Below are 27,452 nucleotides of genomic sequence, written 5' to 3' on the forward strand. Positions count from 1 at the left end.
GTTTGTGTTAAGAGTTACATGTGAAATTGAAAATGGCCCGAACCTGGCTGAGGGAGACTAACTGTATAAAAGGGATCTAAGCCCAACCGAGGGGGGATCCGCAAAGAATAGTGAATTGCCTACGAAATTGAAAACTTGTGAACATGTTGAAAGAGGAAAAGAACTTTGTTTATTTTGTCGCATTAGGCACTCTAACTGAAGAGACTTTGAAAGGCAAAGATACTTTGGCACAGAAGGCCCTGATGCTCATGACTGAACTACATCCTCGTGCTAGAGAAGCTAGAGACTGTGCTAAGCTTGAGTGAACCGCCTTGTCCTGTGCTGAAAACGTGGGGAAGGGAGGCCAGCGGCCTGAACATTCTGACATATCTTTTTTGAACACTTCTTTCTTTTTCGTAACATTGTTTCCCACACTATTTGTATTTAGAGGTAAGGATTGGCAATAGGTTTATTAGTATAGGCCCTTTTATTTTGACAAGACACCACTAGTATTGAATTATCATCATTTGATGGTCGTAGCTTGCTCCCATCTGTAGATTTAGGATTAGATGGGTGTTTTTTTCCAACCCTTTTTGAAGTTCAATAAACGCCCTTTAACTGTGGTCACTGGTGTCTGGTCTTACTGTTGATACCATGCCTTCCTTACAACACAAAGAAGATACGATTTACCAATTAAAAAACTTAAAATGATTAAAAGATCTGCTTAAAAACGCCTCCAAAAGAAACTCGTTTGTTCTTTACCCTGGTTTACTTAATTTTCTTTGAAGTGCACTTCGATTTTCCGACGAAACATACATTTATCGCTTTGATTTAGCACAAAACAAATGTACATCGCTTCAAATAGAACCTCATTTATGTACGTAATTTATTTGAACATATTACAAATTACATGCCTATCATACATGTTGTTAAATGACATATCAGATAATGTTATGTATACCACTGGTCCATGTGTCTCTTCAATTTCAACCAATTGAGTGGTACATTCCTTGGAGATAAAAAAAAAAGTTCATTTTCAAGAAAATTTAATTGTACAAACTTATTGCACAAAGTAATTATCAACAAAGTTGTTTTAAATGATTGTCGATCGTGAAGGATAAGGTTAGTCATCGTAATACAATTTGAACATTCTTAGCAAGGTTGAAACCTGGTACGTGACACGTTTTCAAAATATATATTTTACATTTCACCCGATAACCTTCTGCGATGTGACAAGGAGTTGATGTGATGCTATCATCTTGCAAAACAGAAGCACAATGAACAATAGGGGCTGTAAACTGATTGGTAGTATCATTACTCCCAGCAACTTTCCCCCTAGGGACATTGTAACCAGGGAGCAGGTAGTATTGGCCTAGCCCCCAGGGAATGGTAGGTGGGGTTGTGCCATAGCCGGCCAAGTTGCAAGTGGAGCTATCATTAGTAACCAGCTTTGTCAAGGAGGAGCAGATCTGGTCAACGAGAATGAGAACATTTGTGATGGAATTGCCACCTCAACTCATGAGGGGGCACAAACTCAAAATTTTGGTTTAGGGTTTACTTTCATTGTCGCAGTTCTATTGGCAAAAAACACAGCAAGGTTGTTGATTGAAATGTTTTGCACTTTGCTAACAGTATTGTACATTGTCTGAAAAATAAAACACTAACTTCAAACTAAAAAAAGCAGATCCACAACTACTAATATAACCAAAATGTTAACTAGACATGCTTCATACTCCAGCATCCCCCTATAACATAGTAATTGTTTTAATTAGGATGTTAAGGCAAAATTAAAAAGAAAACATGCAATGAGACGATGGTCCATATTGAGAGACACTACAACACGCCACTTTGTGTCAATAACTAATATTTAAAAAAAAGTCATGGGCGCCGCTCTATGAGAACGAACACGGCAAAAATTGCCTGTTCTTTGGCTTGTACCCACTCTAGAGTTCGCTGCCACACTTTAACTCACCATACCTTTCACAGATGGGAAATATCCATTTGCATTTCAGTCTTTGTCCCGCCCACATGGGCAGTCCAGCACCGAAATGCTATGGCAATTCCCTTCTGAACAAGAGTACCAACAGCAACCCCATACACGTGTTTCAGCCTTGTTGGGCATCATCAGTGAGGGGGAGCTGTGCCTCTGAGCACAGTGAGCAAGGGGTCCACATCTGGATGGCCCAGGGAAACCTAGGGTGACTAGACCGAAGGCCCTTCAAAAAATCATAAATTAGTCATGGGCGCCCCTCTATGAGAACGAACACGGCAAAAATGCCTTAGCATTTCGGTGCTGGACTGCCCATGTGGGTGGAACAAAGACTGATATGCAAATGGTTATTTCCCAAGTGTGAAAGGTAAAGTGAGCTAAAGTGTGGCTGCAGACTCTTGAGTGGGTACCATCCCAACGAACAGGACATTTAGCCGTGTTCGTTCTCAAGGAGGGGCGCCTATGGACTATTTTTTGAATAACTAATATTATACATAATCTTTTCCGTTTCAATTTGATGTAGACCACATGCATGTATTGTTCAGTCGCATATGAGGATGCCGTAAACTCAGGAATAGTGATGGATGATGAATCTTGCTCCTTCGTTTATATATATTACAAAAAAACCTCTGCCCTTCACTAAAAAAAAAAAAAAAAAAAAAAAATTCACCCTCCCCTTTATGCTTCAACTTACAACCCAAAAACCCCTGAAATTCGCCAGTTATGGCAGACTGAGCACCCTTACTTGCCATCACCACTGTGCACTGCTAACACTAACACCCAGAACATGAAAAATGACATCTCAAATGTCACTGATGACATCACTGACAACATTGCATGTTTAGCCCCTTCGTTTTGCGTTGTAAGTTGAAGCATAAAGGGGAGGGTGAAGTTTTTTTTTTTAGTGAAGGGCAGAGGTTTTTGGTAGGGCAACTTAACCATAACGTCCCCTCAACAAAGATTTTTTTGTAGTGAATTTTACAGGTGTTTGGGATGGCAACTTAACCATAACGTCCTCTTAACAAAGTTTTTTTGTAGTGAATTGTATAGGTTTTTGGAAGAGGATCTTAATCATGACATTGTGGCAATGAAGTGGTTGTGCAGAATATGCATTGACATTATGCGATCGTCACATAGTGTAATTTACCTACTTAATATACATTTAACATAGAACATACAGAATCCCCTACCTATTGATATTGGAAAGGGACGGACCGAGCGTCTTTTTGCGGACGGGGGCGGACAGGATCAACATTACCCAAAGAGCCGGGGGGTAAAGGAAAATGTAATAATAATTTCTTTGTTCTTTTGACTCGGAAATGGCTAGTACTTTGGAGTGGCTGGAGGAGTATTTCCCGCACGTGGAAATGTCTGAAGACAGCGAAAACTATGGTGCACATTGTTTTGCATATGGAAATTAGTGACCAGTATTTTATAGGCATTTAACTTATGTTGTTTTTTTTTTCAACAGACCAGGCAAAAAAAGAGGAAAGGGCAACAAACGAGATAGAAGAAGACAGGATAAAAAGGATAGAGCAGAAAATGGACATATTGAACGACAATTTTAAAAGTTTACGGGAGTTTGTGGAGGACGTTGTGAGAGGAAAAGTTCGGTACCATTGCCCCACCTGCACCTGCCCTGCTTCTCCATTCCCTAGTGACCCATCCCCAAACCTTGAAGTGGAAAATAGACGTTTCGATGAAGTATCCATCCCTTCTTCCCCTCACAAATCTTCTCCTCCTAACCAGCCCGTGTTGAATCCAAATTCTACCATATTTGTTTCAGTGTCCGCTTCCCCACTATTTCTTTAGAGTGATGTGTGTGTGTGCTTTAAATGGTTTTGTACAGCAGTTGTAAAGAAAGAGTTTGTAACAAAACATTTTTTTTAAAAAGACATAAAATGTTCGCGAACAGCGAGCCTGTTCAACCTATCCGCAAGGAATGGAATGTGGGTGTTGTAAAGTAGTACACCTACCCTTACTAATGTCAAGTAAGATGGATTTGATGTTTGACTGTACCATCTGAGGAAATTGTGCGTACATAAACAGAAAGCGGTGTCCAAAGGATATTGTACCTCGCCGAACCACTTGGAAACAATATGATACATGGTTGTAGAACACACCAGATGTCCGGAATGGGTGTAAATGTGCAAAATGGGAGTGTGTGAAGGGCAGTATAGCTGTCCGTATCGGGAGCAGCCAAAATGGTGCCGTCCGTAGAACAGGCGCAGTGGCTGGCAAGTTCGTAGGCAAACAAAATGGAGTTGTCCTAAGGACACTGGAACTGTCCGTACAGTGAACATAGCATCCGTGCACATGGGCAGTACAAACGTACGTATAGCGAACATCGCGCCTGTCCCTAACTGTCCGTCCCACTTGTGTCGCACTTTGAATTACTTTGAGGACCCGAACACTGTCTGTAGGACACTTGGGCGCATGTGGACTTTTGATTTTCTGCATTTGTTGTCCAGGGGACTTTCAGTACTGGCGCGGATGAACTGAGGACGTCATGTGACCGCACCCACGCTGAGCGTGGAGACTAATTTGCGCGGTTGGTGTGCTTCCGCAACAGTACAAAAGAACTTGTAGACACAAGGGAAAGTATTGTAGAGTGTAAAAATGTAATTTCACATTTCCCACACAATAGCAGACCTCAGGATGTGCTGTGTAAAATTTGTGTACCGCTTTGTAGGGATGAAGACGGTCACGAGGCACACCCCTACAAATGGCCACACCCACGAGCGCATCTTCGTTGTCCTTCTAGCTGTAGCAGATTGAGGTGTACTGCCTTTACTGCTGTAGTGACCAAAAGGTCAGTAATCGGTATGGCTTCCATGGTTGCTGTTGGGTCATTAGCCTGTGCACCACCCCCAAACCCACCACCACCACCACCACCTCAAGGGCCTGCAGAGAGATATGTGGGTGAGGATGTAGAGATCGAGGAAGAGGAGGAGGAATAGAATGAAGTGGAGGAACTTCGCACAAGGAGTACTCGGCGGGAATCGTGGGTGTGGCGGTTGTTTTCCGTGTATGGAAATGTACCAAAAGCACGTGCGAACCTGTTGAAGTGTAACTAGTGCGAGGTGATGCTGAATCGCGGGAAATTTGGTGCGTACAGTTTTGGTACGACAACCATGAAGCGACACCTCACTTTGTTCCTCACTGCAGACATTCGCAAGGTGGTGCCATGTGAAGAGCGTAGTCGATTGAGTTCCTCCACAGCATCCTCCGTGTCCGATCCTCCCACCACAAGACACTCTCCTGTGGGGGGGGCGCCTCCCTCCAGCTGCATCACAAGCCATTCGCAATGCTGTTGACCCTTACCTTTCAAAGGTAACAGTAGTGTGCACGTATTGTGACACAGTACTCTACAGGGGGGAGAGTTTTCGAAGTGCTTTTGAGGCTGCAGTCAGAGCACCAGAAGATCTGCTCCTTACCTAAATAAAGCTCACCCTAAATATTTCTCTGTTCACTTGCCCTTTCTTATCCCCGTGGCTGGTGTCCCTTTCTTACCCTCCTTTGCCTTCTTCCCTTAGTGTGCCATGGGCTGTTCAGCAATAAACGTGAAAACAACAAAAATTACAGAAAAGGCTTCTTTCAGAGCCGCCTTTCCCAGTATAACAATATAACTATGAAGTGACAGTCGTAGACCCCCGCAGAGTGCTGAAAAAGTTCGCGGACAGTCGTAGGGGAAAAAAGGGAGGGTGCAAGCGGAGCAAACACAATGAACTGTACGCTGGGAGTAAGTGGCGGCTCTGAAAAGAGCCTTTTGGTGGTGTGCTGAGTGGGTGAAAAAGTGTGGATTGGTGAAAACGGATTGTCACATAGGTTAGTGTGATTGCGAAAGAGGTTGCAATGCATTTTGTACATTGCGAAGAAAAATCTGATTGCCAGCATATGTGAGGTGGACGCCATCTCTGCGGAAAATGGCAGTGCTGCGAAACAAAATGTTTTCATTGTGGAAAGAGGACATGCCAACATCTCTTAAAAATGCACACACAGCCTTATTCACATTGCGTCTCGCTTTCTCCATTTGTGGACCAAACGCAGAAGAACGCAGCCATATTTGTCTTTGTGCAATACGGGAGAAAAGTATTTGACAATTTGGAAACATGTCCATGAGCTTCGCGAGTCCTTCCTTCATTGCAAATTGCAATGAAATTCCAGATACATGGCCTAAACTGTTTCCTCCGCAATGAATGATCAGTATATCTGGAGGACGCTCCGTCAGTAAAGTAACACAGAGAGGTACCAAGTCCAGCCATCTCATCCACATGAGGAAATCCAAGATTTCTAGATAAACTGCAGCTTTCTGCATGCACTTTCAATCAATGTATCCATGAGTCTGCCAAAATCCAGATCATCTGTTTTCGAGCATGGAAAGCCATGGCTGTGTGGTCTTCCTGTGAGGGAGAAGACGGTCTTATTAAAGTACTTCGGTCAGAACACACCTACTGAACTTTATGGACCAATTCCTAGCTCCGCTCATTCTCATTTACATGCCTTTCCACCCCTGAATCCCCGTTGGTGATATGTGCTGGCTGCAAACTACCGCCATATTCGCGGACATGTACATGATCAGAGCGTGACAACAGTACATTAAATGACTATTGCCCTTTTTCCCCCTTTAAGGTAGGCTCTGAAAAGAGCCGTTTTATTTTATTTTTGGCCAGATACCGTACAGACATCTGGTATTTTATGTATTTATTTGTATATTTTGTCCTTACTTTACTGCAAACATTACAGAACCTTCTCTAAAGCAAGCGTTATGTTCCGAAAGAACATCGCATTTCCCAAAGAAGATAGCACAACACCATCTCCTTCAAAATAATCTGCAGTGCTTGGAGCAATGTTTTCGTGGTTGCAAAAAAACATACCAGCTCGTAGCATGAATGCACACATGCTGCGATTGATGATACCCCTCCCGATGCTTTGACCGGGACAGAAAACAGAAGTGTTGTTCCATTGTACTCTAGGGAGTAAAGCAGAAAAAATTACTTTGGTTGTTGGGAAGATGATCATGAGTGCTTCAACCAACTGTGCCAAATCTGTCAACAAAGTACGTGAAGTCACGTATCCCAAATGGCAAGTACCGTAGTGCAAAATTATCACATGAGGAGTGGTCATTGCACGCATGTCTGTACAAACTTGCAGAATTGCCACAGCATTTTCATCAGTGTCTGCTCTCCACACCACCTCCACTCCTCGCACATCGAAATGGTGTGCCACATGCCTACTCTCGGCATAGTGTTGTAAGCCTTCCACAAAAATGTCTCCAAGCATCAAAACCCTGACCCTCTCCAGCTCTGCCATCTTCAGTGTGCGCACCGTCTTTCGACACAAAAGAGTAATGTGAACATCTGATTGGCTGATGCCTACAGTCACCTCTGCATGCAGGATTTGCTGTACACACCCGTATGTGACACGCCCTACCAGCGGACAAGCGTTGCCTACGTGCGGCACGTAGCTCTTATCCAGTCCTTCCACCCTTTCTACAGCGGTACCAAAGCGAGTTCCTCATTGGACACACCGAAGCAGTCACACAATCATCCACCAATCACATTGAACATCACTACTTTTAACTCCGTCATCAACATTGCGCACTTCAAAATTACTGGCGATGATTCTGAATGGAAGTCGCATATCATTGCAAAGCACCTACTTCACAAGCTACTGTGCAAGTATTGCAAATTTCTACGTACAGCTCCATGAATGTACCCATGCATGTATAGAGTACAGGTATGTATATTTTAATCAGAGAACATGTGGAAACCTTATGATTTAATTTAGACAAAATAATGCTGCTAAATGTCCATAGGGAATACATAACAACGCTCCCCCTTTATAGTGCAAGATGTCCGATTAGTCAATCAATCACAAATCGCACGACTGCTTACTGTCTTCCGCATAACCTGTACATACGTTGCAAGCATGGCTATTTAGGGCAGAACTGAATTTTGTATGCGAAAATGTCGGAGTTGTGTACTCTGTACGGCCTATAGTAATGCTACTTGCAATGTGATTGTATGAGAATAGCAAGCGCTCCCGATTGCGCTGGTGACATTGCCTTCTGAGGGTCTCACGATTTTTCGGCATCGTGCTTTTAATGTACAAGTAGAAAATGTTTCCCCATCTAGTACTATACCCTATCGCTCCCTCCTATGCACAGTACACTTTGTAAACAACAAGGCATTTCCTTACCCTTAAAAGTTTGAGCTATTTTGAAGGACTTTCAAGTACCATATTGCAAGTACCATGCAAAGACTGCACAGAGTGAAATGAAATCTACACGTGCTCTGGGTTGAAATGTAAAAAGTGAATGCTCTGACGAAAGAAGGACAATTAATGTGTGCAGTGTCATCACTGCTGCAAACACACAAAGTAATTGATTTTTTTTTGGATTCACAGTGAAGACTACTCTCTTGAGAATCAACAGCATCTACACTGCAGATGACATATCCGAAGAAACCTGGTCATCTTGCACAAAAAGGTAAGTACAGTACAACCTTTATATGGTAACTACTCCTCAAAGAGGCTGCATGGGTTATTGGTTTAGTTTGGGCACCAAAGCATGCATTGATTTGCAAACCATTCTACCTACAAATATCCATTTATTGATCAAAGAATAAGTGGCAGAATGGCTGACAAATCCCTGTGCATTTGGTACCCAAATAACATAGGTAATGCTTACAAAGTTAGATTGTGAAATGAAGTTGTTGTAGGAAGCTTTTGCCATTCCGGTTAATAATGGTTCTCGTCACAAGTAGGGCACTTTGTACCCTCATCTGAAGGACATTGTAGTAGTATAGAAACAGTAAAGTAGCCTTACCAAATCATTGCACGAGTTCAATGCATGTTGACACACCATGACAAAAAGCTTCCCCATCTGACTCATGCACACATGCACACGTACATTGGACAACAGACCAAAGTATATATTTTTTCTCAACAGACACTAAAGAATGCCTACCAAAAAGCAGCTCCGTAGAAAGGAACGCAGAAGTAGAGCAAATAAAAATAAAGGTGCCCAATGTAAGCATTCACCAGTTGTAGAGTTAGTAGAGAATGTTGGTATAAACCAGCTAATGCAGTTGGTTAACAAAATAAAGGAAGTCTCAACTACGGAAACTGTACCTCCTGCATCAAAAAGTGTCACAAAACACAAAAATGTTGTAAAAAAAAAAACGCCTACCTGTACAGCTAACAATGTTCCTAATAATCCTGATAGTGTAAGAAGAACCCATAGTAAAAAAAGTATTTTAGCAAAAATGTTTCATGTCAGAGTCCTTCAGAATCTAGTAAGAAGAGGACCGAAATCATCCTCACCCCTTAAAACCTACCGTAGAAAGTAAATCCTACCAGCTCTCGTGGACAGTGCAATCCTTCTCAAACGGAAGTTGTTTATATTAGTGTTAAATAGGATGAAAGCACTAAAACTAAGTACCAAACTACAACAGAAACTCAGCAATAAACGGAATGTGAACAAAAATCATTTCTTAAATGTTTGTGGTGGTGAATGGAGCCACACAACAAGCACAGAGCCATATTTTAATGAAGAAGCATACAAACAAAAGCAAACAAACACAACTGCCATCCATAGTAGTGGACGAGGGTATGAGAAAATCAATACTATCATCATGGAAAAAGAAACACTGCTTACAAAAGTATCCCCTGAAAACGCACAATTACCTCTCGATGCAGCAGAACCACACTGTCCAGTATACAAATGGCGGTGCACATCAATGTGTGCCATTCCAAACAAAGCTTTCAAATCTTTATGTCAGTTCCTCAATCAATATGTAAAAGGTAAAGACAAAAGTAAAATGAAAGTGCTGTAAAATATGGATATTTGTCCAGTGCGGAAAGACACAGGACTAAAAGGACATTCATTAGCCTGCATTTTTGGGCCTATTTGCAAAAGTACCTTCCATATCATCAAAAGAATATCAATACATCATTCCAATGTAAGAATTTAGTGTATAAAATATACCATGCAAAAAGTCCAGCTTCAGAATTGGGGAATTTAAATACCACTCTTCTGCATGGTACACCCAAATACTTACAAGAAGAAATTGACCGTATTCAGAAAAGTATTTTGGAAGCGAGAGCCACTTACAAAATGCAATAGTTTTAGAACATAGCAACAATTCTGCACATAGAAAACTTCTATTACACACATACAGAAAAGAAATAGTAACATTTAAAAGGTCATCGGCTGAAGTACCAAACCATGTGTGTGTGTGTGTTGCCGCAGAACGTTTTACAAAAGGAACACAAAATTTGTGGACATATCATACAAAATAGAAGACAATGAAGACTCTAAATGGTTTGAATTAGCTTTGTACCTTTTAGCTGAAAACAAATATGAACTAACTGAACGCCTCATATGTTGCAGTTACTGTACTGCAAAATTAGGCAAAAACCACACTCCTTCAACATGCTAATACAAATAATTTGGAATTGTTTCCATTACCAAAAATCCTGCAACAGCTCAATTTGTATGAGAGCATAATAATTCTAACAGTTCACCGATTTCAAGCAATTATACGCCTTCATCCAAAAACTGCAAAATTATCTTCCTCTGAATTGGTGAAAGGCATTTGTGGCAAAGTAGTTTATTTGCCATTAGATCTAACGGAAAATGTACACACTCTAGGAGTGGAACGTTCAATAGAGCATTCTTTAATAGTCTTGGTAAATGGAGTACCAACAAAGGACAAAAAAAATGTGGCAACAATTAGTGGATTTACAAAGTTAGACAAGCATTGCAATATCTAAAAGACAATAATGAGTACTACAAGGAAATAAATATTGAAAAGAGCTTAAGGGAAACAACCGAAATAATTCAAGAGCCATCAGAAACTGGACATTCGAACTTCTGGATCCAGCTACAGTATCCACTCTGTTGGACCATTACACAATTCATCCATTGCATTCCAATGAAAGCATAGATGATGCACTAGAAAATTACCAAATGCGACAAACCAAAGGATCACCAATGAGTATTTGGGAAAAAAGTATAGAAGCATGTGCTTTTCCACTGCTATTTCCTACTGGCAAAGGTGGAAGATACGATGATAGACCTATCAGATTGGGGCATCAGAATACTGCTCATTACGAATGTATTCGCAAGATCCCAGATTTAGACAAAATGTGGAATACATATTCCACCTACTCTATGAAAGCGAATTAGCAACACTATGTTATGGAGTTGCACACATTCCTAAATCTGGAAGCCACTTTCAAAATATGTCAGCTACGCAGTTAATACAAAAGGTGCAGGAAAAAGATGAGGTTTTACAATCAAGTATAAGAAATTTGTTTGCAAACATGCGTGGTACAAAGGAATACTGGTTCAGACGGCACAGAGACGTGCGTTGCATGATCAGAAACATTGGACCACCGACTTGGTTTGTTACGCCAAGTTGTGCAGAATATGCATGGGAAGATTTGCAGGAGTTCCTACGCATAGCAAACAGCAACAAAAACAACAGATATATTAACACCTGGAGAATTTTGCTCTCTAGATCCAGGTAATGTCTCAAGATATTTCCACCATTGTTTCATTGCCATGCTACACTTTATTTGCAATAAAACTGTTCCTCCCCTTGGAGAAGTGCAGCACTTCTTTTGGAGGAAAGAATGTTAAGCAGAAACCTGTGCAGTTCCCTCTGGGACCACTGCAAAAGATTTAAGATTACAGGTGTTGGCAGTAAACCCACTTGGTAGCAGTCTGTACCACACAGATTCACTGTGGTAGCTGTGGCTGAGCAGTCAGACTTCTCTCAAGAAGAGTTAGGCAGTATATAGAGGATACAGGATAGCTACAGAGTCACAGTAGTACAAACAAACACTGACCAGAGCTAGGTGTAAAAGTATATACTTATTTATTTTAAAGGCACACTCATAAAATTACACTAGCACAGAAAAAGGTAAGTAAGTCAAAACACAGTCACTATTACTTATATGTACATCCCTAGTCATTTGTTGGACAAGTCTAAGTTAACACCACTTATTTCCAAACAGAGGTGAGCGCTTAACGTCAGATGGCACTCCAACAAGTTATTAGAAAAGGGAGGGAAAAGCAGGAATAATGAGAGCAGTAAGGTAAAACACTTTTCACAGAAGGTTAGCAAAGACAGTCAATGGTGGCACAAGGAGAATTCGTTTGGGGCCCGCTTCAGAGAGAGCCAGGTAAAAATATGCCCAAGATCACACAATGTCGCAAGTCTTTGCAGGTAAGTAGAAAAGGTTTTACTACAGTTCTGAAAAGTTTAGTTAGGGTGTCCCAGACCTACCCAGGTTCGAGAGCCGAGGGCTAAATCTACCCCGTACAATCGGTGGCAAGGGAGGCCGGGCGGAACACAGTACCTTTAAAAGTGGAAAGGATCCTCCAGCGGTGGTAGTTGTTCCTGGTAGTGGGCGCAGGTTGCGGCGTCGTCCAGGGGAAGAGGCGAGCTCGACGTGGAGGAAAGCTGCAGGTCGTTGCACTACCAGGGATGAGGCCAGCCGTGGAGTTTTCCGGTCACAAAGGAGTTTACCCCTCTTTCGCGGTTGAGGTAAAAAGTGGTATCCCGGTTGCCGGGGTGCTTGGCACAGGCAAGGCGGCCACGAGATGCTTCGGGACGGCGAAAAGAAGGCAGCAACTGGTTGTCCCCACCAGTTAAGGGAAGGAGACTCTCTGGAGGGAGATCTCCTCTGTCGTCGGAAAAAGTGGTGAGACGGTTCCGCAGGGCTTCACCGGTGGTGTCGTCTTGGCAGGTCGTCTCGGCTTCTCCCTCTTCGGCTTCTTAGGTCCTGTGGCGACTTCTGAAGAACCAGTCCCAAAACCCCTGCTTTTATGCAGCAAACCCCCATTCATACAGCCTAGCTGTCACTCAAACATGCTAAGTGGTGAGCGGGGTGGCTCACCAGTTGGGCCAATCACACTAGAGTGCGACATGAGTTGGCAAGGCAACTCAGTCCAGGGTGCCTAAACCCCCTCCCACACCCCCTGTGGTACCCAGACAGAATGGCACCACTTTGGAGGGCTTCTATGCAGAAGCCCGCCAAAAGTGGAACAAAGGCTCGACTCGGGTTCAGGGTTACTGAAGTAAACCTAGACACCATTTTGGCGGCGAGTTCTGGCAAAAAATCCCAACCGGTGAATTTATATTAAATAAATAAACCGGCGGTATCTTTAACATTGCACCAAAAAGTGGTGCATTAAAAATCAATGGGAAATCCCATTGGGAAATATTCCGGTGGAATATTTCTGTGGTATCCACTGCCACCAGCCAGAAACTCGGCGAGGGGGGACGGGACAGTACCCCCTCGACAACAGACCCAGGGGAAATCTAATTGCCCCTACCAGTACTTCCACAGTAAGATGGTTTGTACTGGTTAAGTTCCTAAGTTAAGACTAGTAAAGTCAATGGCAACTTTACAGACCCAGGGAGACAGTAGTCAGTCCCAGGGTGTGGAGTCTATGTTTGGGGGTCTTTATGACACCCGTGTGTTACTGCACTGAGGGTGCTGTGCAACACACATTCAAAAATCAATGATAGCCTATGGGGAAAAAATACTCCCTAGCCCATAAGCACATAGCAAATCACAGTAACACTCTCAAATCATGTCCAAGAGTGAGGGTAAAAGAGTCTCACTCTTGGCAGGAGAAAAAAATAAACCTCAAAAATCCAGCAAAGCTGCTGGGGGACTCACTAGGTTAGGAAATTCAGCCTAAACAGAGAATTCTCCCTAACAAAGAATATCAAGCGAGAGGAGCACCACATATTCAGATGCCGTTATTGATTAAAGGTGCACCGAAATTTGGGCACGACACTGATCGCACCGTTTTGCAGTTTATCCAAAAATATGTCACATGTGAAATCCCTTCACAAGAGACACAGTGAGCTGCATGGGCAGATTTTACAATTTCAAAGACACAAATGTGGGAAATATTGTCGTCGCAAATACAAAAACAAAAGGTAAATACTACACCAGATGTCGCTTTGGTTTCCCTAGACCAGTTACAGAAACAGGTGAAGTAAACAACTTCATGTCTTTAGTTCGACATAGTGTTAAAGGTAAATCACCTAAAAACACGTATTACATAAAAAGAAGGGGAGAATCAAAATATATCAATGATTACAATGCAATCATTGCCTTCTTATGGAATGCAAACATCGATGTGCAGTACATTGCAGACAATTCAACTGCTGTTGCACGATATGTTACAGCCTACTTAACAAAAGCAGAAAAAACAGAGCTTCAAGATATCTGGGATGACCTAGCATCAGACAAAACATTATCAGAGAAATTGTACAGCCTAGGCATAAAAATGCTCTCTCAGAGAATGCGGGGCCTATGTAGCAGCAGATCGTTTAACCGGCACTGCTTTGTATGGAAAATCAGACAACATAGTATGGCTCAGTCTTGGTCCTGCAAAATCTAGAAAAAGAGTGCTAAAATGTCATATGAGGACATAGAAACAATTGACAGAAATGATCCCAACAGCCAAGACATTCTAAAAAACAATTTACTGGACACATACTATCCGAACAGGAGTAGCACTCTGGAAAGCATGTGTCTATACCACATAGCTCAAAACTTTGCATACAAAAATAATGTAAAACCCGATGAAAGCAAACGTACATATAGAGTGACCGATTGTGAAGGGAGCTTAGTGAAACTTACCAAACGAAGCTTAATTAATCATGTAAAATTATCATTAAAAACTCCTTAACAGAAAGAACTATATTACATGTCTCTGTTACAACTTTTCAAACCATGGAGAAAAGAGGAAGACATACTAGATAATTATGACTGCTATGAAGATGCATTCAAAGCAAATGAAAGCACCATCACCGATGTGAACTTTACACAGTACAAAACAATGTTACTCAATGAGCAGCAACAGGAAGAAGAACTTCAGGCTCAACTAGATAAGGACTCTTCCGACAGTAGTCAAACCTCTGTAACAGGAAGTCAAGAACCACTAGGACAACCACTAATAGCAAATGATGCTGAAGTAGCTATGGCAGAAGTAGAAAACACCATGTATCAATATCAAGAAGATACAGAAGACTTAACTGTACGACAAGCAAAACTTAACAACTATTAGCGCACCATTTTTGAAGACGTAACAAAACAAATTGTACATGGTGTACAACACAAAAATAAAGAATGTACCTGCCAAAATTACAAACCTATACTGCTGTATGTCAGTGGTGAAGCTGGATCAGGGAAAACATTCTTAATCAAAATTATCAGCAAGTTCCTTCAACAATTGACAAACAACAAACTGTCAGCTGTTGCAACAGCCCCCACAGGTTTAGCTCCCTACAACATAGGCGGTGTGACTTTACCCCGATTACTACTGCTTCCAGTAGAGCATCAAAATAAATTAGACTACTACAAACTTTCTGCAGAAGCTGCAATGGAATTACGTAGAGTATTGAAACAAATGAAAATGCTACTAATAGATGAAGTGAGCATGGTCTCCAACCTAATGTTGGCTTTGATTCATCTCAGATTGCAAGAAGTACTTAAAAATAATAACGAAGAACTCTTTGCAGAGAAACACATTATTGTTTTTGGAGATCTTCTACAATTGACACCAGTGAAAGGTGAACCGATTTTTAAAACCTTAGGCCATAAACTCTGACAGAAAACTGTCGGTAGCATAGGTAATGTTAACCTTTGGCAACATTTCCAATACAGAGAATTAACTAAACACATGCAGCAATCTTCAGATCTCACTTATGACATCATCTTAAAAAGTATTAGAGTTGGTGTATTATCGCAAGAAGCACAAGTTGTATTGAAAAACCGGCATATACATGCACTTTATGGTGATAATGCATGTCCAACTGATGTTATGGAACAAATAGCGCACAAAAATGTCAATTGTATGGCCTTAATGCCAACTCTTGCAAGCTGTTTCATATTCAATGAAACAATGTTAAAGAAAGAAATGCAACCAATAATAGAAATTAGGGCCACAGACAAACTAGACATACATGGTATGACAGTTAAATAGTTTAGAAAATTCAATTTCCAACACAGCTGGGTTGGAAAAAATATTGGAATTATCCTTAATTTGTAGAGTAATGCTGAAACGTAACCTTGACGTAGAGCAAGGGCTAGTTAATTGAGCACTGGGCACAGTTGTTGGCTTTCAATCATACCCACGTGATAGCAACATTCAGTTTGTAAATATTCGCTTTGATAAAGTTTCAGAAGTGAAAAGGATAGGGCGCTCGATTCCTTCTCTTCAAAGACATGTATGTACATTGAGAGCAATTTTCTCTAACTCTTGCATATGCAGTTACCATTCATAAACCCCAAGGTCTTACCCTAGACAAAGCATTGATAGGTATAGGAAACACAGTGTTTAAGGAAGGCATGAGCTACGTAGCATTATCACGCTTACGTACACTTGACGGTCTATTGCTAATAAACTTTGATTCAAGTAAAGTCAAAGCTGATATTCCTTGCATTCTAGAATACAATAGATTGCGTACACTGTACACCCCTCATCTGAAACAATACCCTGATCCAGATAAAGTGAAACGTGGTAAAAGAAAAGTAAATGAAACAGAAATGCAACAGAATTCAACAGCAAATTCCGCAAAGAAAAGAAGCTAACGGTTCATCAATTGCCGCAAACATAGAGCAACCTATTGGGGAATGTAAACCAGGGATGTCGGCAAAGATGCAACAGAAAAGCCGAAAAATGCACTCAGATACAGAACTTGCTGGGCCATTCAAATTTGCAAATGAAAGTGGGGTAAATTGCTATGAAAATGTAGCAATGAATATTCTATTTCAATTGCCACCAATTGTTAACAATATTTACAGGCACAGTACAGACCAATTGTGTTTACAAATGTTAGTGCTGCATAGAAATGCAACAAGAAATCCTGACAAGACACACAGTGTTTATGGAGTAAGGCAACAATTGGACGACTGTGCTGGAATTGTGAGATTCACTATGAACTTATAAGAAGATCCACAAGAATTTCTAATGTACATACTATTAGTATTGGAAAACAAAAGCATACCTGTAAATGAAATCTTCCAAATTTCGTACATGTGGAAACATACATGCATTCTCTGTAGCAAAGTGATACAGGAAGAAATTCCAAATGAGCGATTTCTGTATGTTTCCATACCAAATTCTGATTCATTCCATATCAGCAACTTGTACAAAAGGCAAACCATGGCAGTTTATGTAGTATTTGCAATTCAGACAATCGCTCCACCTTACTGATACAATCACATAGTGCTTACATAATACTTATGCTTCTACGTTATAATGCAGATGGCACTAAAAACGACTGCAAACTGACTGTAGTCACACACAGTCAAGTGTCACTTGGAAAGAAAACCTTTACAACAGTAGGAATAATCTACCATGCAGGAGCTACAACCAATGCAAGTCAATACACTGCATACATTAAAAAGAATTCTGGATGGTTCGAATGGAATGATAGCACCATTACTCTAAAGCAGAGATTGCCAGCTAACCTAACAAATGCGTATTTAATGTTCTTAAAGCCAACATTTTCGAAATGATGTCTACTTCAAGATTGTCAACAAATTATGTGATAGACTACAAACAGTTAGAATACGCCCACAGGTATCTAACTACCCAACAGGATGGAGGAATGACACAAATAAATGATTATCACAGATCGTTGGAAACAAATGCAGAGGTACAATACGCCTACAGGTATGTAACTGTAGTTAAAAATCGGCAGAAAGGCAACCAACAAAACAGTAATGGGAAAGATGAAGGAAACAGGATATAACAACGCCACAAATGAGTATCACAAATCTGTAAGAACAAATGCAGTTAGAATACGCCTACAGGTATCTAACTGTTGTTAAAAATGTGCAGGAAGGCAACAAACATAACCTTGATCAGAAAGATGAAGGAAATACTCAAAGGAAACCAGGAAGTAGCTAGTACCTTAGGAAATTAAGTTTTTTTTTAATCCGACAAGGATTTTTTTTCCCAGACCCAAGGATTAGAGAAGCAAACACAGAAACTGGGCGCAATGCACAGTACACTGGTTTGTAAACTAAATGTGAGGGTAAAAAAAAACGTTAACTGTCTATTATGCAATGTAGGAAGTTTTCAAAAAATGCAAACACTAACACACCTTTTTCTTTCATCACAGAAATGGAAAAAGTGATACCTCTACCAAGTACGATAGCCACTTTAAAAAAGTATGTGCATTCTGAACAAAGTAAGGAGTAAGTATATTGGCAGTCATTTTGTACACATGGGAATCTACAAATCTAATCTATGGTACTAATATGCTGCAGTGCCTGTAGGCTGGGCCTTGCAGCCTCGGTGAGTAACCTACCACCTACGCCTTACGACCAAGGTACAAGGAGTAAAGTTCCTATCCACAACCATTGCTGCATATAAAAACCAAGGTCCTTGTAAATTAGGTACTTATCAATTTACTTTTCGGACCATCGTCTGCAGCCATGTAGGTAAGACACTAGGGCGTGAACACAACTAGCGCATTACACCACACCCATATCGACTTGTCGCTCCACTGTTTATTACTTCAGTCTTGGGTGCACGGGCTTTGGTCATGCATCCAAGAGTGCAGGGTCTCTCCACAAACACCTCGGTGATGTGTGGTAGTGGCGGTTTTTCTATATGTGTGATATCCTTCAGTGCTTCTGGCCAAAGGCTTCACTCCTAGCTGTATGTCCATAGATGTTACATGGGATTGGTGTGCAGTGGCTTGCACGTCTAGTACTTATAACTTTGTTCTTGGGTGCATGTGTATGCATGGATGGCACATGCTACAGTGGTTGTGGCCAGGGCCTAGAGTTTTGGAAGTAAGACCTTCGGCCTTCGGCCATGCATCCAAGACTCTAGGCCTTGGCCACAACCGCCGTAGCATGTGCAACCCATGGCGGCGTACTGATGAATTCAATAACCTTAGGAAAAAGTATAGGAATTACGGCATGCTGTCAATTTCAATGTTCCCTAACACCACACGTGTCCTTCAACTCTAACAACTTCCCCGTGCACTGCACGGGCTGAAATACTGGCCTTATTGGACCCCTCATTTTCTGTGCATACAAGGAGGCCATACAACATATAAGAAGATCACCCCACACAACTTGCCAATCAAAAGGCAATACTACGGGTGTATGCTTGGGTGGCACATGCTACGGTGGTTGTGCCCAGGGCCTAGAGTTTTGTATGTAAGGCCTTCGGCCTTTGGCCGACAGCCATGCATCCAAGACACTAGGCCCTGGCCACATCCACCGTAGCATGTGCAACCCATGGCGGCGTACTGATGAATTCAATAACCTTAGGAAAAAGTATAGGAATTACGGCATGCTGTCAATTTCAATGTTCCCTAACACCACACGTGTCCTTATAACAGTTACAATTTTCCTGTGCACTGGACAGACTGAAATACTGCCCTTATTGCACCCCTCCTTTTCTGTGCGTACAAGTTGGCCATAGGAAATACATCATGAAGAGGTTATAACTGTCATTGGTTACATGGCATTCGCCATGCACCCAAGAGTGCAGGGTCCCCCCACAAGCACCTCAGTGATGTGTGGTAGTGGGGCTTTTTCTGTAGGTGTGGTATCCTTCAGTACCTCTGGCCAGAGGCTTCTCTCCAAGCTGTATGTCCATAGATATTACATGGGATGGGTGTGCAGTGCCTTCCTCGTCTAGCACTTACAACTTTGTTGTTGCCCACAACTTGGCAATCGACGTGCAATACTACGGGTGTATCCATGGGTGTGACATGCTGCGGTGGTTGTAGCCATGGCCTACAGTCTTGGAAGTAAGGCCTTCGGCCGATGGCCATACATCCAAGACTCTAGGCCCTGGCCACAACCACTGTAGCATAGCACACCCATGGCGCCGTACTAATTAATGTAATAATATCCTTAGAAAAAACTAATATATTTACGGCATGTTGTCAATTTCAATGTTCGATACCACTGCGCGTGTCCTTACAACAGTTAGAAGTATCCTGTGCACTGCATACACTGAAATGCTATCGTTATTACAGCCCTCATTTTCTGTGCCGACCCCCAGAAGAAATGCATTGATCACCCATGTCTTACTGTCTGCACTTTTCCCAACGCTTTAGCACACAGGAAAAGAGTTTTATACATAGAGCATGTGTATGCTGGTTGTTGCTTCGCTTTCGGCGGATCCAAGATGTCGGGCGCATCTAAACAATCTGACGCAGAACACGTCTCGCAGCAGCCAATCGGCAGAGACGTTGCGTGTCCGCAGTCATGACGGCAGCCCCTTAGCCAATCGGTATGTTGTTCGCGGAGTGAACAGGGAAGTGTGATCGCGGAGCAGACATAGATATCACTAATTTTTTTACACCTACTTTTTGGTCACTTTAAAGAAAAGTACTGCACGGAAGGTCACCAAATTTACAAAACCACACTTTCGGGACCAAAGCCCTGCCCCTGCTGCAAATTTCGTGAAAACCCGTCCACCGGTCTGGCCTGTAGCCGTGCGCAAAGTTTTCCCCCATTCAGTCTATGGGAAAAAAAGACGTTTTGGGACCCCCCTATAATTTCCCCCCCAGCACCAAACATCACCAAACTTTGCAAAAGAATTGAGAGTGGGCCATATACTTTTCTTTACAAAGTTTGGTGAGGATTAGTCCAGGGGGAGTGAAGTTATAAGCCGCCCAAAACAAAAAGTGCTCTTCTATGGTACATTAGTATGATAAATTTGACCACATCGAACACTCAAAAACATTACTATGTTCATGTTGCTTGTCCTCACCATTGGGATACTCAACATGTCTGTGGTTTCCTCATTGTTGAAGGTCTGGACTTCCATCAGTGAGCTCTACATAAACACACGTTAGCCAAGAAATCTAAAAGAAATTAAACAAATAGGTGAAAGCAGTGATGGACAAACTAGTATACATTGAAAAAATGTAAAACGCCTCACAATCCAGATTTTACTCCCGGGATACAAACTGACTTCTGGGCACATTGGGGGGGCAGGAAGCCAATCCTGACTCTAAGGGACCTTTATGAGGAAGGTACACCCCTAACATTCGAGAGATGCAAAGCCAAATTTGATATACCGGAATGTGAAAGATTCCATTATATTCAACTCAGGCACTTGATTTCCAACAGAAAGGTACGGGAGGGACAACTCGGGACCCAGTGGGGCTGGAACTCACGATAAAAGAAGGCCAGCCCGAAAAGGGGGTGTCGAAAGTGTATCGCTTGATGGGGCCAGTAGATCCAGAAGAAACCCTCATGTATATGCAAAAATAGGAGGCGGATGTGGGGAGGCCAATCCCTGGGGAGACCTGGAACCAAATATGGCAAAGAGCCGCTAAAAGCTTCAAATGCACCTCAATTAAAGAGGCAGAATACAAAATGTGTCTGATGTGGTATATCACGCCAGCACACGTGCACTCCATTAACCCGGACTACCCCATATCCTGCTGGAGAGGTTGCAGTCAACCTGGGGACTTAATGCACATGTGGTGGTCCTGCCCGGAGGTAGAGATATACTGGAGGGAGATTTTGAGCCATATCAAGGAGATAACAGGTGCACAACTGCCTTTTGATCCGGTGGTGGTCCTACTGGGGGAGGCAGTCGAGGGGTGTTACACAAACTCAGGGTCCAAAGCCAGCCTTATCACCCATATGCTGACTGCAGCCAGAATCACCCTGGCACAAGCAAGGAAGAACAAGCAAGGACCGATAGTGGTCATGTGGTGGGTGAGACTATGGGGGGTGATGGCCATGGAAAAAGTGACAGCATTAACTCCTGGCTCCTATTCAAAATACTTGAACGCTTGGATGCCACTGCATGAATTCACAGACGACGAAGAACAGATGTACTTTAAGCCTAAACTACTTCGCAAAATACTTGTTATTTGAAAGTGCAAATCCTGGGCCGAAAAGGCGACCCAGCCCGGAAGACTCATGAAGCTGAAATATTCAACACTCCACCCGAATGTTTGGAAGTTATTATTTTGGGGGGGGGGGGGGGGGAGTTGGTAGGGGAGGGACTTTAAAATGTATGAGCAAATGAAACCCAAAGACTGGAGAGAACAATGGGGAAGGGCCAAAGTTTGCTATTCTCTAATTGCATACATGTTTGTAACCAATGCTCTTGAAAACCTTAATAAAGTTGGTAAAAAAAAATTAAAAATAAAATATGTAAAACTGCTGTGCACTGTGTCACGAGTGCAACTTGTGTAATATAACATCGATGGAAATATTCCCCAGAAAGTAAAAACGGCTCATCACGTTACCTTTTCAACAAACTATTTCAATAGATTGAGATATCATTTAAAAGACATATGTATACAGACCACTCTTAACATAACAGGCATAACAAATGAATCTTCCACTACTTACCTGAGCCAGCGTGTGCTGAAATTTAGTTGGAACTGCATTTGTAAGTAATTTGCCACGGTGTCTAGCACAAAGCTTTTTAGTGTACTGTTATGCTTTGTACATATCGTCAGTGAAGTGCATGCTGCAGACTTTGAATCGATTGCCCCTCACGTCTTCCAAGACATCCTTAGCTCTGCTTTCCATCTCAGACAATGGAAATCCACAATTTAAAAGCCATCTTCTTTTTAAATCTAAATCCTTTGGAAATACATGAAGGACTGTGCCAGGAGTTTTGACACAGCTCACAGTAGGGCAACCAAAAACGGTACATGAAGGCATTCTCGAAATGTCTGTAGGATCGGTTATAAAAATATAAATAATTATTAAAATGGATAAAGTATCACTGTGAGCAAAGCATCCATCACATAGCTTTGTTTGTAAATTTAGTTTCAAAATTAAAAAAACCTTTGTAACCTTGTCTAATTATCAAGGCGGTGAAATTGGTCAGAACTCAGTCATACTGCAAATTGTTGCGTATTACTATTCCATTCATTAAACTAATTCCAAAGTTAAAAATACATAACAATCTAAATGAAGGCTGAAGTCTTTGAAATAAATCAAAATAAGAATACAGTGTACATTGGATATAAAGCAATAGAAACCGGCTGAGCAGCGATCAATGAAACCACCGTACAAAATAGTTGACCAACCCTTAATTGGGCAAACAGATGAGCCGATTCAGCAAGCCAGGTAACAAGTAGATTGTTGACGATAGACCTTGTTGATTGCAGAGAGATTCTCTAGGTAACTATCAAGGTATTTATAAAGGCTTAGAAAAGTGGATGTGTATGTGAATGTATGACATGTTCGTCGACACCCACGAAACCTCAATGCCTTTGTTTTACATTCTCACACCCTTCCACCCAGCCCCCTCAGCAGCGCACAGTCACAGGTTGCGTGCTGCCATTGATACTGGAGGGGGATAGATGGGCATGAGGCAAGCGCAAATGGCCCGGAGCAATGTCCAAGGGATACAAAACTTATGTTGATTGCAAGGAAGGGGGTGTTCAAAGGGGAGTCTGGAGGCACAAGGTCTGGGAAGGCCATGTGGAGAACAGTCACAATGCAGAATATTCCTTTGAGGTGTACACAGTGTTTGGTACCTTCAGCGTCCCATCCACCCACCCCCTTGCGAGCGCACGGTCATAGGTGAGAACTGCGATTGATACTGGAGGGGGATGGATGTGCATAAGGCGAGCGCAAATGGGCCGGAGCAATGTTCAAGAGATACATACTTCTATTGATTGCAAGGAAGGGGGTGTTCAACAGGGAGTGTGGAGACACCGGGTCTGGGGAAGCCAGATTCCTTTGAGGTGTACATGGTGTTTGGCACCTTGAGCGTCCCCATCCACCTAGCCCCCTCAGGAGCGCACGGTCATAGGTGCGAACTGACATTGATACAGGAGTGGGATGCACGGGCACGAGGCAAGGGCAAAAGGCCCAGAACAATGTTCAAAGGATACATAAGCACTGGAGCCGAGATGGCCACTGCGGCTAAAGACACCCGAAACCGCACCCCGGTGGGTTTTGCCCATATAGATGACTGAGACATTGGTTCTGAGTTGGCAATAAAAGGCTGTGGATTTTATTGCACAATACATCATTAATGAGGCAAGGGCAAAAGGCCACCAAAATATTTTCAAGAACCTCCTACAAGGTTGGATGTGTTGCTGACTTACTAAACCTATTCATATTAACTTTTTTGTATTTATTTCAGTAATGTTGATGGCACAAACAAACTACAAATTTTATTGATGCAGTTGTGGAACTGTGTGTAAAAATCCTCTGTACTGTCAGTCTTCACTGGGGAATTGCACGCAAATGGCTCGAACGACACAGACCGGTATTACTTGTCCAACACGGAATCCAAGCCTTCCACGAATCCACCATTTAAACGCACGATAGGCCTCAAGCCTGTACCACCTATGATAGATCAACAGAAATATTTGACAAGAATGAACCAGATGACTGCGTTTTCTTATTCTGAAATGCCCACATACATTCAATGGCAATGTTACCCTTAAAAAAGTAGCTTTCAGAATAAAGTCCTTGTTATTTGAAGTATCGATAAAGTACAAATATAAACAGTTTTGGACCTAGGGCAATATTGTTTGAAAGTTCAAAGTGAATGAAACAATTGTTCAGACAATAAATCTAGGGATCAACACTCTGCCTTTACACTAGTATGAGAAATGTATTCAATTTACAGAAAAAAACATTCTTCGTTGATCGATGGAAGTTCAAATGAAGTAGCAGAATAACATCAAAAGTTAAGTCTCAGTTGTCAAACATACATCTCGTTACTTGGATTACGAGGACGAACTTTTGTTCTTAGTTCATGCATACGTATCATCATCATAAGCAACACAGATCTTGTGAGGCAGGCTGCCTGAAGTCATGCAGCTCGTTAACGCATAGCGCTGGTGTGCCTTCTTCGCATATGTAGGCCAAGCATCTACAATTTTCTCGGCAGCAGCAGTTCTCCACCTCAGTTGGCATAACCTCACAACGATTGCAGGTACACCAGGTGGAAACTTCTTCCATGCAACTGGGTTCAGACTGCAGTGATTGATCATCAGAACTCTCATTCTATTCCCCATCGTTTCCACTTCTTTCTCTTTCAATTAATTCCTCCACTGAATATTCAGGCTCGTACTGGTAGGGCTGTATTGTTGCCATAGTTCCTGAAAATTAAAAAAGTACAAAATTAACAGTTACTACTATTAAGGAAGTGGAAGAGAGCACACTGCCATGTTACAAAACCCCATACTGCAAAGACATAAACAATGACATGAATAGGCACAAACTAGAACATTCCGCATGCACACATGTAAAAATTAAGCCTTGTAAAAGTCGAATTTAAATATAGTTCGGTAAAAAACTTTGTATATAAGAAATGTTTAAATAAATGCAACTGTGTTTAATCAGTTCCAATACTCCAAGTACCTGTTCACAGGGCGTCCAACTGGAAAGATAACTGAACAGAGCAGAAACAAGTCACGCAGGATCGAAAACGAAATACACCGACAGGAAGAAAAAAGAAACTCGATTGTTGTGTGATCGAAAAGGGTTTGTTCATACTTTGAGGAAAAAGGTGTCTTGGCATTTCCATGTAGGCACGTCACTAGCTTGCGCACAGAGGATGGTGACATGAGACGGCACTGGCATTGTCAAAATAGCCGTAAGCGTCCAGTGATGTCAGCTTGAGCGGCAGGTGATACGATTTAGTGACGCAAGGGCACTTGAATTTAGGGTGATGCATCAATGGATAAGATTAGCACAAGATGGCGGCACCCAACTCAGTGTTTTCGAATGTATAAATGTGAGGAAAACTAAGGTAAGATGCATAGGAAATTCTTTGAAGATCGATCACAGTATGCTTAAAAAACATGCCCGATCGATTGAGACGAACAAGTTACTTTCTTACCTGGTAACGTTCTTTCGATGGGATGGTCCGACGACGTATTCCATATCTATGACATGTAATCACCACAGCTGTGCTGCTTCTGAAACTTTTTTCGGCGTCTGCGTCCTGCGTCGATGACGTCGATGCGCCGTCGTCGAGGACCTCCTCCGACGTCATCCGATGTGATAAGTAGGACGCACGACGCCCGTAGCCTCAGTTGTAGTTTTTTCCCCCAGAACGCGTGACACCAGCCAACTGCCAGTCAGACACAAAGCCTTGCGGAACGTAAGCTGCAATCGCAAAGAAATTCTGCAGCGGGGAAGGCAGGGCGGGAGCGATATGGAATACGTCGTCGGACCATCCCATCGAAAGAACGTTACCAGGTAAGAAAGTAACTTGTTCTTCGAGGGGATTGGGTCCTCCGACGTATTCCATATCTATGACAGACTCCCAAAGCAGTACCAGAGCAAGGAGGATGGAAAGAATTTAGAATCAAAATTTAGAATAGCCAATCAAATAGCAGAGCAAAGGACCGCCTTGCCAAAGGCCAGATCCTGTGCTCGGATGGAATCAAGGGAATAGTGACGTACAAATGTATGTACTGAAGCCCAGGTGGCTGCATCACAGACGTTGCGAATAGGAACACCCCTCTGCAGGGCAGTAGATGCAGCCATACCCGTGGTAGAATGGGCCCGCAAGCCAGCCGGTGGGTCTTTACCCGCCAAGCGGTAGCACTCCGAGATGGCCAAAATAATCCAGCGAGACAAAGTCTGTTTCGTCACAGCTTGCCCTAAACGCTTTCCAGCGTAACCAATAAAGAGTTGATCGTCCACTCTGACCCGGGACATGCGTGAAACATAAAAGCTTAAAGCTCTCCTAGGATCAAGCCTATGGAGCCTCTCCTCTTCCTTACCAGGATGCGGAGGAGGATAGAATGCCGGAAGAACAACCTTCTGGGCCAAATGAAATTCCGTCACTACCTTCGGAAGAAAAGAAGGACGAACTCTAAGGACAACCCTGTCCTTGTGAAATACAGTGAAGGGTGGCTTAACTGAAAGTGCCTGTAACTCACTCACTCTGCGAGTGGAAGTAACCGCAACTAAAAACACAGTTTTCAGAGTTAACAGCCTCAAAGGGCAAGAATGTAAAGGCTCAAACGGAGCACCCATAAGAAACTTAAGAACAAGGTTTAAATCCCAACCGGGCACCAGGAAAGGTGACGGAGGGAACACATTAGTGAGCCCTTTCAGAAACTGTGAAATTAAAGGGATTTTAAAGTAAGAACACTCTTCAGACGAGCGCCGAAAGATGGACAGCGCCGCCAGGTAACCTTTAATGGTACCCACTTGCAAGCCCCTGTGGGCCAAAGAAAGTAAAAAGGACAGAACCATGGGGATGTCACCTGCAAAAGGATCCACATTCTGAACTCGGCACCAGTCGCAGAACTTACGCCAACGGCACAGAGACTTTGTTGCTGGCCTTCGGGCCGAAAGCAACACCTCCATCACGTCTTCAGGGAGGTCCCAATCCTTATACCTCAACCTTTCAGAAGCCAAGCGTGAAGGTTGAGGGATCTGACCTCTGGATGGAGAACCTGACCCCCCTCCCGTGAGAGCAGATCGTCTCGGTAGGGAAGACGACGCGGAG

At 42.5% G+C, this 27,452-nt stretch overlaps 1 protein-coding gene across 4 annotated transcripts in view; it reads right to left on the minus strand.

The window, feature by feature from the left end:
* Positions 1-27,452, minus strand: part of DENND4B (DENN domain containing 4B) — a 2,051,633-nt gene that overhangs the window by 1,893,605 nt on the left and 130,576 nt on the right. The window contains exon 2 of one of the 4 annotated variants that reach the window (XM_069651374.1): positions 20,757-20,850. The exons of the other annotated variants lie outside the window; for them this stretch is intronic. The gene's annotated coding sequence lies outside the window, so the exon portion shown is untranslated. The remainder of the gene's footprint in view (positions 1-20,756; positions 20,851-27,452) is intronic. 4 annotated transcript variants of the gene reach the window in all.

Source organism: Ambystoma mexicanum, chromosome 1p (genome assembly GCF_040938575.1).
Source record: "Ambystoma mexicanum isolate Mex_15411 chromosome 1p, UKY_AmexF1_1, whole genome shotgun sequence".
Taxonomy (NCBI): Eukaryota; Metazoa; Chordata; class Amphibia; order Caudata; family Ambystomatidae; genus Ambystoma; species Ambystoma mexicanum.